Source organism: Aquarana catesbeiana, linkage group LG03, assembly GCF_042186555.1.
Source record: "Aquarana catesbeiana isolate 2022-GZ linkage group LG03, ASM4218655v1, whole genome shotgun sequence".
NCBI lineage: Eukaryota > Metazoa > Chordata > Amphibia > Anura > Ranidae > Aquarana > Aquarana catesbeiana.
This window is the reverse complement of record NC_133326.1, coordinates 645,344,429-645,356,479: the sequence shown is the minus strand read 5'-3', so window position 1 is coordinate 645,356,479 and position 12,051 is coordinate 645,344,429. Positions and strand designations below refer to the sequence as shown.

General features: G+C 49.7%; 12 non-coding genes and 3 pseudogenes across 12 annotated transcripts; all 15 read left to right on the top strand.

The window, feature by feature from the left end:
- Positions 1-636: 636 nt before the first annotated feature.
- On the top strand, positions 637-709 carry TRNAK-UUU (transfer RNA lysine (anticodon UUU)). The gene has a single exon. It is a non-coding gene; the product is annotated as a tRNA-Lys (tRNA).
- A 566-nt stretch (positions 710-1,275) lies between these two features.
- On the top strand, positions 1,276-1,416 carry LOC141135215 (U4 spliceosomal RNA). The gene has a single exon (XR_012243498.1). It is a non-coding gene; the product is annotated as a U4 spliceosomal RNA (small nuclear RNA).
- A 641-nt stretch (positions 1,417-2,057) lies between these two features.
- On the top strand, positions 2,058-2,130 carry TRNAK-UUU (transfer RNA lysine (anticodon UUU)). The gene has a single exon. It is a non-coding gene; the product is annotated as a tRNA-Lys (tRNA).
- A 566-nt stretch (positions 2,131-2,696) lies between these two features.
- On the top strand, positions 2,697-2,837 carry LOC141135214 (U4 spliceosomal RNA). Its single transcript, XR_012243497.1, has one exon. It is a non-coding gene; the product is annotated as a U4 spliceosomal RNA (small nuclear RNA).
- Positions 2,838-3,478: 641 nt separating this feature from the next.
- Positions 3,479-3,551, top strand: TRNAK-UUU (transfer RNA lysine (anticodon UUU)). Its single transcript has one exon. It is a non-coding gene; the product is annotated as a tRNA-Lys (tRNA).
- A 621-nt stretch (positions 3,552-4,172) lies between these two features.
- LOC141135493 (U4 spliceosomal RNA) lies at positions 4,173-4,237 on the top strand (annotated as a pseudogene).
- Positions 4,238-5,357: 1,120 nt separating this feature from the next.
- On the top strand, positions 5,358-5,500 carry LOC141135298 (U4 spliceosomal RNA). The gene has a single exon (XR_012243569.1). It is a non-coding gene; the product is annotated as a U4 spliceosomal RNA (small nuclear RNA).
- A 641-nt stretch (positions 5,501-6,141) lies between these two features.
- TRNAK-UUU (transfer RNA lysine (anticodon UUU)) lies at positions 6,142-6,214 on the top strand. Its single transcript has one exon. It is a non-coding gene; the product is annotated as a tRNA-Lys (tRNA).
- A 566-nt stretch (positions 6,215-6,780) lies between these two features.
- Positions 6,781-6,921, top strand: LOC141135213 (U4 spliceosomal RNA). Its single transcript, XR_012243496.1, has one exon. It is a non-coding gene; the product is annotated as a U4 spliceosomal RNA (small nuclear RNA).
- A 641-nt stretch (positions 6,922-7,562) lies between these two features.
- On the top strand, positions 7,563-7,635 carry TRNAK-UUU (transfer RNA lysine (anticodon UUU)). The gene has a single exon. It is a non-coding gene; the product is annotated as a tRNA-Lys (tRNA).
- Positions 7,636-8,201: 566 nt separating this feature from the next.
- LOC141135212 (U4 spliceosomal RNA) lies at positions 8,202-8,342 on the top strand. The gene has a single exon (XR_012243495.1). It is a non-coding gene; the product is annotated as a U4 spliceosomal RNA (small nuclear RNA).
- A 641-nt stretch (positions 8,343-8,983) lies between these two features.
- TRNAK-UUU (transfer RNA lysine (anticodon UUU)) lies at positions 8,984-9,056 on the top strand. Its single transcript has one exon. It is a non-coding gene; the product is annotated as a tRNA-Lys (tRNA).
- A 579-nt stretch (positions 9,057-9,635) lies between these two features.
- Positions 9,636-9,702, top strand: LOC141135720 (U4 spliceosomal RNA; annotated as a pseudogene).
- Positions 9,703-10,835: 1,133 nt separating this feature from the next.
- LOC141135689 (U4 spliceosomal RNA) lies at positions 10,836-10,959 on the top strand (annotated as a pseudogene).
- Positions 10,960-11,597: 638 nt separating this feature from the next.
- On the top strand, positions 11,598-11,670 carry TRNAK-UUU (transfer RNA lysine (anticodon UUU)). Its single transcript has one exon. It is a non-coding gene; the product is annotated as a tRNA-Lys (tRNA).
- Positions 11,671-12,051: the final 381 nt, after the last annotated feature.

Genomic DNA, 12,051 nt, shown 5'->3' with positions numbered 1-12,051 from the left:
CAATGTGTTTTCAACAGCAGATAAGTGACGGCTTCTTACATGCAGACTGAGATGCGTTAGAGTTGAGAAAGTGAGTCACGGGCCCATTGACACCATAGAGAGCTTTTGTGTCATCACGCAGCCTGGGTAGAACAATCAGTGATTGGCACGCGCCGCTCGTTCTTCACTTGCCTGTAATCCAGAGTGGACTCTACCTCGTTTTTTTGCCTGGGTTTCTTCTGCTGGACCTGGCAACATGAGGCTCAAGGTGAACTGTCTTTATTTGTAACCCAGTCACTGATTAAGAATACTGGAAGCGTGTTGGTCCAGGGTTAAGGAAGCCTTTCGGGCGGTGTCTTTTTGCAAGGCCCTTGTTTCCGGTCAAAGAGCATTGAACTGTAGGTAAAACTAAGGCAGAAACTTTAGGCGTTCTCCACCTGTACCGGACTGGACCCTATCTGCATGGTTGCAGGTTAGATTCTCCCTTTTATCTTCAACCTGTCCTAGAAAATTAAACGGGAGAGGACGATTGGCCAGCCTGGGCAAGCCAAATACTTGTGCTTTCAGGCACCCGGTCCCCTTGGCTGAATGGTCTTTTTCCACCATACATGTCAAGATTCAAGCAGCTTGGACCGCTATGGAGGAGGAGCTTTGAGAGCCCGGATAGCTCAGTCGGTAGAGCATCAGACTTTTAATCTGAGGGTCCAGGGTTCAAGTCCCTGTTCGGGCGGTGCCTTTCACTTACCTATGAGGCCTTTGAGCTGCCAATAGGGCAGTCTTTATGCACATCTGCCGGGAATGCTCACTGGCTCAGAGAGATGAAATGCCCTAACTTCCCCCTTTCTAGGCTCCTGGAATCTGCCAGAAATAAAGGTGGCTGAAGGTGATTGCTTGACCAACTGTTTCCCAACAACCCTTGTCTATGGCAGCTTACCTGGGCTCCAGTTCAGGCATGTTATCTAGCGAACTTTCAACAAAGGCCCCAAATCCTTCCACCTTGGTCTTTTCTCAGCAGCATAGCTGTTCAAACACATACGCTCCCAGTGGCCTTTCAGGACTGCTGTGGGAGAAACGCATCTGACATCTAGGGCCCTGTCCCTTTAGATTCTCCTTAGTTCTTTCAAATGCTAACACTATTCAGTGGGTAAACAATGCCCACTTAGGCATCGTCCCTGTCTCATTAACATGCCAAGTCCCAGAATGCTCAGCGGCCCACTGGATGACACTTATGTGTCTCTCCTCAATGTCAATTTCTCCTCCAAGGAAGGGCAGATGTTGGCAGGCACTGATTTGGTTAGCTTTGCGCAGTGGCAGTATCATAGCCAATGAGGTTCAACTGAGGCGTGATTATTGCTAATTGAAAACTTTTCCCAATACCCCGCCACGATGACTTGAAATACAGTCAGCACTGGCAATTTTTGAGAGTCTCTGAGGAGACTGAGCAATGTGTTTTCAACAGCAGATAAGTGACGGCTTCTTACATGCAGACTGAGATGCGTTAGAGTTGAGAAAGTGAGTCACGGGCCCATTGACACCATAGAGAGCTTTTGTGTCATCACGCAGCCTGGGTAGAACAATCAGTGATTGGCACGCGCCGCTCGTTCTTCACTTGCCTGTAATCCAGAGTGGACTCTACCTCGTTTTTTTGCCTGGGTTTCTTCTGCTGGACCTGGCAACATGAGGCTCAAGGTGAACTGTCTTTATTTGTAACCCAGTCACTGATTAAGAATACTGGAAGCGTGTTGGTTCAGGGTTAAGGAAGCCTTTCGGGCGGTGTCTTTTTGCAAGGCCCTTGTTTCCGGTCAAAGAGCATTGAACTGTAGGTAAAACTAAGGCAGAAACTTTAGGCGTTCTCCACCTGTATCGGACTGGACCCTATCTGCATGGTTGCAGGTTAGATTCTCCCTTTTATCTTCAACCTGTCCTAGAAAATTAAACGAGAGAGGACGATTGGCCAGCCTGGGCAAGCCAAATACTTGTGCTTTCAGGCACCCGGTCCCCTTGGCTGAATGGTCTTTTTCCACCATACATGTCAAGATTCAAGCAGCTTGGACCGCTATGGAGGAGGAGCTTTGAGAGCCCGGATAGCTCAGTCGGTAGAGCATCAGACTTTTAATCTGAGGGTCCAGGGTTCAAGTCCCTGTTCGGGCGGTGCCTTTCACTTACCTATGAGGCCTTTGAGCTGCCAATAGGGCAGTCTTTATGCACATCTGCCGGGAATGCTCACTGGCTCAGAGAGATGAAATGCCCTAACTTCCCCCTTTCTAGGCTCCTGGAATCTGCCAGAAATAAAGGTGGCTGAAGGTGATTGCTTGACCAACTGTTTCCCAACAACCCTTGTCTATGGCAGCTTACCTGGGCTCCAGTTCAGGCATGTTAACTAGCGAACTTTCAACAAAGGCCCCAAATCCTTCCACCTTGGTCTTTTCTCAGCAGCATAGCTGTTCAAACACATACGCTCCCAGTGGCCTTTCAGGACTGCTGTGGGAGAAACGCATCTGACATCTAGGGCCCTGTCCCTTTAGATTCTCCTTAGTTCTTTCAAATGCTAACACTATTCAGTGGGTAAACAATGCCCACTTAGGCATCGTCCCTGTCTCATTAACATGCCAAGTCCCAGAATGCTCAGCGGCCCACTGGATGACACTTATGTGTCTCTCCTCAATGTCAGTTTCTCCTCCAAGGAAGGGCAGATGTTGGCAGGCACTGATTTGGTTAGCTTTGCGCAGTGGCAGTATCATAGCCAATGAGGTTCAACTGAGGCGTGATTATTGCTAATTGAAAACTTTTCCCAATACCCCGCCACGATGACTTGAAATACAGTCAGCACTGGCAATTTTTGAGAGTCTCTGAGGAGACTGAGCAATGTGTTTTCAACAGCAGATAAGTGACGGCTTCTTACATGCAGACTGAGATGCGTTAGAGTTGAGAAAGTGAGTCACGGGCCCATTGACACCATAGAGAGCTTTTGTGTCATCACGCAGCCTGGGTAGAACAATCAGTGATTGGCACGCGCCGCTCGTTCTTCACTTGCCTGTAATCCAGAGTGGACTCTACCTCGTTTTTTTGCCTGGGTTTCTTCTGCTGGACCTGGCAACATGAGGCTCAAGGTGAACTGTCTTTATTTGTAACCCAGTCACTGATTAAGAATACTGGAAGCGTGTTGGTCCAGGGTTAAGGAAGCCTTTCGGGCGGTGTCTTTTTGCAAGGCCCTTGTTTCCGGTCAAAGAGCATTGAACTGTAGGTAAAACTAAGGCAGAAACTTTAGGCGTTCTCCACCTGTACCGGACTGGACCCTATCTGCATGGTTGCAGGTTAGATTCTCCCTTTTATCTTCAACCTGTCCTAGAAAATTAAACGGGAGAGGACGATTGGCCAGCCTGGGCAAGCCAAATACTTGTGCTTTCAGGCACCCGGTCCCCTTGGCTGAATGGTCTTTTTCCACCATACATGTCAAGATTCAAGCAGCTTGGACCGCTATGGAGGAGGAGCTTTGAGAGCCCGGATAGCTCAGTCGGTAGAGCATCAGACTTTTAATCTGAGGGTCCAGGGTTCAAGTCCCTGTTCGGGCGGTGCCTTTCACTTACCTATGAGGCCTTTGAGCTGCCAATAGGGCAGTCTTTATGCACATCTGCCGGGAATGCTCACTGGCTCAGAGAGATGAAATGTCCTAACTTCCCCCTTTCTAGGCTCCTGGAATCTGCCAGAAATAAAGGTGGCTGAAGGTGATTGCTTGACCAACTGTTTCCCAACAACCCTTGTCTATGGCAGCTTACCTGGGCTCCAGTTCAGGCATGTTATCTAGCGAACTTTCAACAAAGGCCCCAAATCCTTCCACCTTGGTCTTTTCTCAGCAGCATAGCTGTTCAAACACATACGCTCCCAGTGGCCTTTCAGGACTGCTGTGGGAGAAACGCATCTGACATCTAGGGCCCTGTCCCTTTAGATTCTCCTTAGTTCTTTCAAATGCTAACACTATTCAGTGGGTAAACAATGCCCACTTAGGCATCGTCCCTGTCTCATTAACATGCCAAGTCCCAGAATGCTCAGCGGCCCACTGGATGACACTTATGTGTCTCTCCTCAATGTCAATTTCTCCTCCAAGGAAGGGCAGATGTTGGCAGGCACTGATTTGGTTAGCTTTGCGCAGTGGCAGTATCATAGCCAATGAGGTTCAACTGAGGCGTGATTATTGCTTTGCGCAGTGGCAGTATCATAGCCAATGAGGTTCAACTGAGGCGTGATTATTGCTAATTGCTTCTCAGCCTTTTGGTGAAGATCAAGTGTAGTATCTATTCTTATCAGTTTCCAGGAGGTGGCGCTTGCTTCCGTCCCTGATCTATGGCGAAATAGAGATGGGATTGCGGTTGCTATGCAAAACCTGCTGGAGTGAAGGTGACCTGGAGCGGTTTGTAGCCGAAAAGGAAGCCTTCTGATGGGGATGGAGAACCACGGGGTCTGAACCAGAGGGTCGGGACCCTGGTCTTCTGGCCTGGATTGGGGCGGATCTAGCTCCAGACAGTTATTTGGGAGAGAACGCTTACTCCTGCCTTGCAAGGGGGGGAGGGAGTGGCAAGTACTTCCCGAATGTAATTAGGAGGAGTGATGGGAGCGACGGCAGAGCCTGATGGTAAAGGGCTCTTTCCGGCTTCCTGATCTCCATATCCTGCCTGTCTGTGGTGGGGTCTGCTGTGGTCTGGGCTGGGTGGTCAGGGCTTTTTCGAAAAGCCAGTGGTGAATGTGCCCCTGAAGTGGCAGTTCAGGGGTGCCGTATAGTCACGGTGTGAAAGCACTTGATTTTATGGCACCATGGTCACTTCACCACAACACATGTTTTTCGCACCTGCCTCTTGGGCCGGGCCTTTTGGCCAGGACCAGGGGAAATTTTTATGCCTGGCCGGAGGGCCGGCCATTGTATAGCACAATGGCCACTTTCACTCTCCCATCTCACTATCTTCCCCACTCTTTCTTTTACCCCTGTTTGTCACCTTTTTGTCTTTTTTTTTGGTTGTCTTTGTATACACGTTTTATCACTGTGTGGCGAGTAGGGTGTGGGTCCTCGGGCCTACTCTGAAAGTCTTGAGAGGAGGTGGACATAGGCCTTTTGGCTTGGTTCGCCCTCTCCTTTGAGGGGTCTCTCTTCGGGAGAGCCCCACTGTACTTGGGTTGGTCTGCTTCGGCAGTCCTTCCAGTTGTGGGGGTCCGCCTGGTTTCGGCCGGATGGACCCTTTGTCTGAGTACCTCAGTCCCTGTCTGGAGCCTAACGCCCCGGGGGATCAGGGTAAGGTCCTTCCCTAGTGGAGGACTCTGTACACCCGTTGCACGTTTTTGTGTTTCACTCTCTATGTGTGGGCACTTTTTTTTGGCACCGGGTGGAAGTTTTTGAGGTGTGTTTTGCACGCCACTGGCTTTTTGATAGAGTGAGGCGTGATTATTGCTAATTGAAAACTTTTCCCAATACCCCGCCACGATGACTTGAAATACAGTCAGCACTGGCAATTTTTGAGAGTCTCTGAGGAGACTGAGCAATGTGTTTTCAACAGCAGATAAGTGACGGCTTCTTACATGCAGACTGAGATGCGTTAGAATTGAGAAAGTGAGTCACGGGCCCATTGACACCATAGAGAGCTTTTGTGTCATCACGCAGCCTGGGTAGAACAATCAGTGATTGGCACGCGCCGCTCGTTCTTCACTTGCCTGTAATCCAGAGTGGACTCTACCTCGTTTTTTTGCCTGGGTTTCTTCTGCTGGACCTGGCAACATGAGGCTCAAGGTGAACTGTCTTTATTTGTAACCCAGTCACTGATTAAGAATACTGGAAGCGTGTTGGTCCAGGGTTAAGGAAGCCTTTCGGGCGGTGTCTTTTTGCAAGGCCCTTGTTTCCGGTCAAAGAGCATTGAACTGTAGGTAAAACTAAGGCAGAAACTTTAGGCGTTCTCCACCTGTACCGGACTGGACCCTATCTGCATGGTTGCAGGTTAGATTCTCCCTTTTATCTTCAACCTGTCCTAGAAAATTAAACGGGAGAGGACGATTGGCCAGCCTGGGCAAGCCAAATACTTGTGCTTTCAGGCACCCGGTCCCCTTGGCTGAATGGTCTTTTTCCACCATACGTGTCAAGATTCAAGCAGCTTGGACCGCTATGGAGGAGGAGCTTTGAGAGCCCGGATAGCTCAGTCGGTAGAGCATCAGACTTTTAATCTGAGGGTCCAGGGTTCAAGTCCCTGTTCGGGCGGTGCCTTTCACTTACCTATGAGGCCTTTGAGCTGCCAATAGGGCAGTCTTTATGCACATCTGCCGGGAATGCTCACTGGCTCAGAGAGATGAAATGCCCTAACTTCCCCCTTTCTAGGCTCCTGGAATCTGCCAGAAATAAAGGTGGCTGAAGGTGATTGCTTGACCAACTGTTTCCCAACAACCCTTGTCTATGGCAGCTTACCTGGGCTCCAGTTCAGGCATGTTATCTAGCGAACTTTCAACAAAGGCCCCAAATCCTTCCACCTTGGTCTTTTCTCAGCAGCATAGCTGTTCAAACACATACGCTCCCAGTGGCCTTTCAGGACTGCTGTGGGAGAAACGCATCTGACATCTAGGGCCCTGTCCCTTTAGATTCTCCTTAGTTCTTTCAAATGCTAACACTATTCAGTGGGTAAACAATGCCCACTTAGGCATCGTCCCTGTCTCATTAACATGCCAAGTCCCAGAATGCTCAGCGGCCCACTGGATGACACTTATGTGTCTCTCCTCAATGTCAATTTCTCCTCCAAGGAAGGGCAGATGTTGGCAGGCACTGATTTGGTTAGCTTTGCGCAGTGGCAGTATCATAGCCAATGAGGTTCAACTGAGGCGTGATTATTGCTAATTGAAAACTTTTCCCAATACCCCGCCACGATGACTTGAAATACAGTCAGCACTGGCAATTTTTGAGAGTCTCTGAGGAGACTGAGCAATGTGTTTTCAACAGCAGATAAGTGACGGCTTCTTACATGCAGACTGAGATGCGTTAGAGTTGAGAAAGTGAGTCACGGGCCCATTGACACCATAGAGAGCTTTTGTGTCATCACGCAGCCTGGGTAGAACAATCAGTGATTGGCACGCGCCGCTCGTTCTTCACTTGCCTGTAATCCAGAGTGGACTCTACCTCGTTTTTTTGCCTGGGTTTCTTCTGCTGGACCTGGCAACATGAGGCTCAAGGTGAACTGTCTTTATTTGTAACCCAGTCACTGATTAAGAATACTGGAAGCGTGTTGGTTCAGGGTTAAGGAAGCCTTTCGGGCGGTGTCTTTTTGCAAGGCCCTTGTTTCCGGTCAAAGAGCATTGAACTGTAGGTAAAACTAAGGCAGAAACTTTAGGCGTTCTCCACCTGTACCGGACTGGACCCTATCTGCATGGTTGCAGGTTAGATTCTCCCTTTTATCTTCAACCTGTCCTAGAAAATTAAACGGGAGAGGACGATTGGCCAGCCTGGGCAAGCCAAATACTTGTGCTTTCAGGCACCCGGTCCCCTTGGCTGAATGGTCTTTTTCCACCATACATGTCAAGATTCAAGCAGCTTGGACCGCTATGGAGGAGGAGCTTTGAGAGCCCGGATAGCTCAGTCGGTAGAGCATCAGACTTTTAATCTGAGGGTCCAGGGTTCAAGTCCCTGTTCGGGCGGTGCCTTTCACTTACCTATGAGGCCTTTGAGCTGCCAATAGGGCAGTCTTTATGCACATCTGCCGGGAATGCTCACTGGCTCAGAGAGATGAAATGCCCTAACTTCCCCCTTTCTAGGCTCCTGGAATCTGCCAGAAATAAAGGTGGCTGAAGGTGATTGCTTGACCAACTGTTTCCCAACAACCCTTGTCTATGGCAGCTTACCTGGGCTCCAGTTCAGGCATGTTATCTAGCGAACTTTCAACAAAGGCCCCAAATCCTTCCACCTTGGTCTTTTCTCAGCAGCATAGCTGTTCAAACACATACGCTCCCAGTGGCCTTTCAGGACTGCTGTGGGAGAAACGCATCTGACATCTAGGGCCCTGTCCCTTTAGATTCTCCTTAGTTCTTTCAAATGCTAACACTATTCAGTGGGTAAACAATGCCCACTTAGGCATCGTCCCTGTCTCATTAACATGCCAAGTCCCAGAATGCTCAGCGGCCCACTGGATGACACTTATGTGTCTCTCCTCAATGTCAATTTCTCCTCCAAGGAAGGGCAGATGTTGGCAGGCACTGATTTGGTTAGCTTTGCGCAGTGGCAGTATCATAGCCAATGAGGTTCAACTGAGGCGTGATTATTGCTAATTGAAAACTTTTCCCAATACCCCGCCACGATGACTTGAAATACAGTCAGCACTGGCAATTTTTGAGAGTCTCTGAGGAGACTGAGCAATGTGTTTTCAACAGCAGATAAGTGACGGCTTCTTACATGCAGACTGAGATGCGTTAGAGTTGAGAAAGTGAGTCACGGGCCCATTGACACCATAGAGAGCTTTTGTGTCATCACGCAGCCTGGGTAGAACAATCAGTGATTGGCACGCGCCGCTCGTTCTTCACTTGCCTGTAATCCAGAGTGGACTCTACCTCGTTTTTTTGCCTGGGTTTCTTCTGCTGGACCTGGCAACATGAGGCTCAAGGTGAACTGTCTTTATTTGTAACCCAGTCACTGATTAAGAATACTGGAAGCGTGTTGGTTCAGGGTTAAGGAAGCCTTTCGGGCGGTGTCTTTTTGCAAGGCCCTTGTTTCCGGTCAAAGAGCATTGAACTGTAGGTAAAACTAAGGCAGAAACTTTAGGCGTTCTCCACCTGTACCGGACTGGACCCTATCTGCATGGTTGCAGGTTAGATTCTCCCTTTTATCTTCAACCTGTCCTAGAAAATTAAACGGGAGAGGACGATTGGCCAGCCTGGGCAAGCCAAATACTTGTGCTTTCAGGCACCCGGTCCCCTTGGCTGAATGGTCTTTTTCCACCATACATGTCAAGATTCAAGCAGCTTGGACCGCTATGGAGGAGGAGCTTTGAGAGCCCGGATAGCTCAGTCGGTAGAGCATCAGACTTTTAATCTGAGGGTCCAGGGTTCAAGTCCCTGTTCGGGCGGTGCCTTTCACTTACCTATGAGGCCTTTGAGCTGCCAATAGGGCAGTCTTTATGCACATCTGCCGGGAATGCTCACTGGCTCAGAGAGATGAAATGCCCTAACTTCCCCCTTTCTAGGCTCCTGGAATCTGCCAGAAATAAAGGTGGCTGAAGGTGATTGCTTGACCAACTGTTTCCCAACAACCCTTGTCTATGGCAGCTTACCTGGGCTCCAGTTCAGGCATGTTATCTAGCGAACTTTCAACAAAGGCCCCAAATCCTTCCACCTTGGTCTTTTCTCAGCAGCATAGCTGTTCAAACACATACGCTCCCAGTGGCCTTTCAGGACTGCTGTGGGAGAAACGCATCTGACATCTAGGGCCCTGTCCCTTTAGATTCTCCTTAGTTCTTTCAAATGCTAACACTATTCAGTGGGTAAACAATGCCCACTTAGGCATCGTCCCTGTCTCATTAACATGCCAAGTCCCAGAATGCTCAGCGGCCCACTGGATGACACTTATGTGTCTCTCCTCAATGTCAGTTTCTCCTCCAAGGAAGGGCAGATGTTGGCAGGCACTGATCTTCGCCAAAAGGCCGAGAAGCAATGAACGCAGTGGCAGTATCATAGCCAATGAGGTTCAACTGAGGCGTGATTATTGCTAATTGCTTCTCGGCCTTTTGGCGAAGATCAAGTGTAGTATCTATTCTTATCAGTTTCCAGGAGGTGGCGCTTGCTTCCGTCCCTGATCTATGGCGAAATAGAGATGGGATTGCGGTTGCTATGCAAAACCTGCTGGAGTGAAGGTGACCTGGAGCGCTTTGTAGCCGAAAGGGAAGCCTTCTGATGGGGATGGAGAACCACGGGGTCTGAACCAGAGGGTCGGGACCCTGGCCTTCTGGCCTGGATTGGGGCGGATCTAGCTCCAGGCAGTTATTTGGGAGAGAACGCTTACTCCTGCCTTGCAAGGGGGGGAGGGAGTGGCAAGTACTTCCCGAATGTAATTAGGAGGAGTGATGGGAGCGACGGCAGAGCCTGATGGTAAAGGGCTCTTTCCGGCTTCCTGATCTCCATATCCTTCCTGTCTGTGGTGGGGTCTGCTGTGGTCTGGGCTGGGTGGTCAGGGCTTTTTCGAAAAGCCAGTGGTGAATGTGCCCCTGAAGTGGCAGTTCAGGGGTGCCGTATAGTCACGGTGTGAAAGCACTTGATTTTATGGCACCATGGTCACTTCACCACAACACACGTTTTTCGCACCTGCCTCTTGGGCCGGGCCTTTTGGCCAGGACCAGGGGAAATTTTTATGCCTGGCCGGAGGGCCGGCCATTGTATAGCACAATGGCCACTTTCACTCTCCCATCTCACTATCTTCCCCACTCTTTCTTTTACCCCTGTTTGTCACCTTTTTGTCTTTTTTTTGGTTGTCTTTGTATACACGTTTTGTCACTGTGTGGCGAGTAGGGTGTGGGTCCTCGGGCCTACTCTGAAAGTCTTGGGAGGGGGTGGACATAGGCCTTTTGGCTTGGTTCGCCCTCTCCTTTGAGGGGTCTCTCTTCGGGAGAGCCCCACTGTACTTGGGTTGGTCTGCTTCGGCAGTCCTTCCAGTTGTGGGGGTCCGCCTGGTTTCGGCCGGATGGACCCTTTGTCTGAGTACCTCAGTCCCTGTCTGGAGCCTAACGCCCCGGGGGATCAGGGTAAGGTCCTTCCCTAGTGGAGGACTCTGTACACCCGTTGCACGTTTTTGTGTTTCACTCTCTATGTGTGGGCACTTTTTTTTGGCACCGGGTGGAAGTTTTTGAGGTGTGTTTTGCACGCCACTGGCTTTTCGATAGAGAGTGATTATTGCTAATTGAAAACTTTTCCCAATACCCCGCCACGATGACTTGAAATACAGTCAGCACTGGCAATTTTTGAGAGTCTCTGAGGAGACTGAGCAATGTGTTTTCAACAGCAGATAAGTGACGGCTTCTTACATGCAGACTGAGATGCGTTAGAGTTGAGAAAGTGAGTCACGGGCCCATTGACACCATAGAGAGCTTTTGTGTCATCACGCAGCCTGGGTAGAACAATCAGTGATTGGCACGCGCCGCTCGTTCTTCACTTGCCTGTAATCCAGAGTGGACTCTACCTCGTTTTTTTGCCTGGGTTTCTTCTGCTGGACCTGGCAACATGAGGCTCAAGGTGAACTGTCTTTATTTGTAACCCAGTCACTGATTAAGAATACTGGAAGCGTGTTGGTCCAGGGTTAAGGAAGCCTTTCGGGCGGTGTCTTTTTGCAAGGCCCTTGTTTCCGGTCAAAGAGCATTGAACTGTAGGTAAAACTAAGGCAGAAACTTTAGGCGTTCTCCACCTGTACCGGACTGGACCCTATCTGCATGGTTGCAGGTTAGATTCTCCCTTTTATCTTCAACCTGTCCTAGAAAATTAAACGGGAGAGGACGATTGGCCAGCCTGGGCAAGCCAAATACTTGTGCTTTCAGGCACCCGGTCCCCTTGGCTGAATGGTCTTTTTCCACCATACGTGTCAAGATTCAAGCAGCTTGGACCGCTATGGAGAGGCTTTGAGAGCCCGGATAGCTCAGTCGGTAGAGCATCAGACTTTTAATCTGAGGGTCCAGGGTTCAAGTCCCTGTTCGGGCGGTGCCTTTCACTTACCTATGAGGCCTTTGAGCTGCCAATAGGGCAGTCTTTATGCACATCTGCCGGGAATGCTCACTGGCTCAGAGAGATGAAATGCCCTAACTTCCCCCTTTCTAGGCTCCTGGAATCTGCCAGAAATAAAGGTGGCTGAAGGTGATTGCTTGACCAACTGTTTCCCAACAACCCTTGTCTATGGCAGCTTACCTGGGCTCCAGTTCAGGCATGTTATCTAGCGAACTTTCAACAAAGGCCCCAAATCCTTCCACCTTGGTCTTTTCTCAGCAGCATAGCTGTTCAAACACATACGCTCCCAGTGGCCTTTCAGGACTGCTGTGGGAGAAACGCATCTGACATCTAGGGCCCTGTCCCTTTAGATTCTCC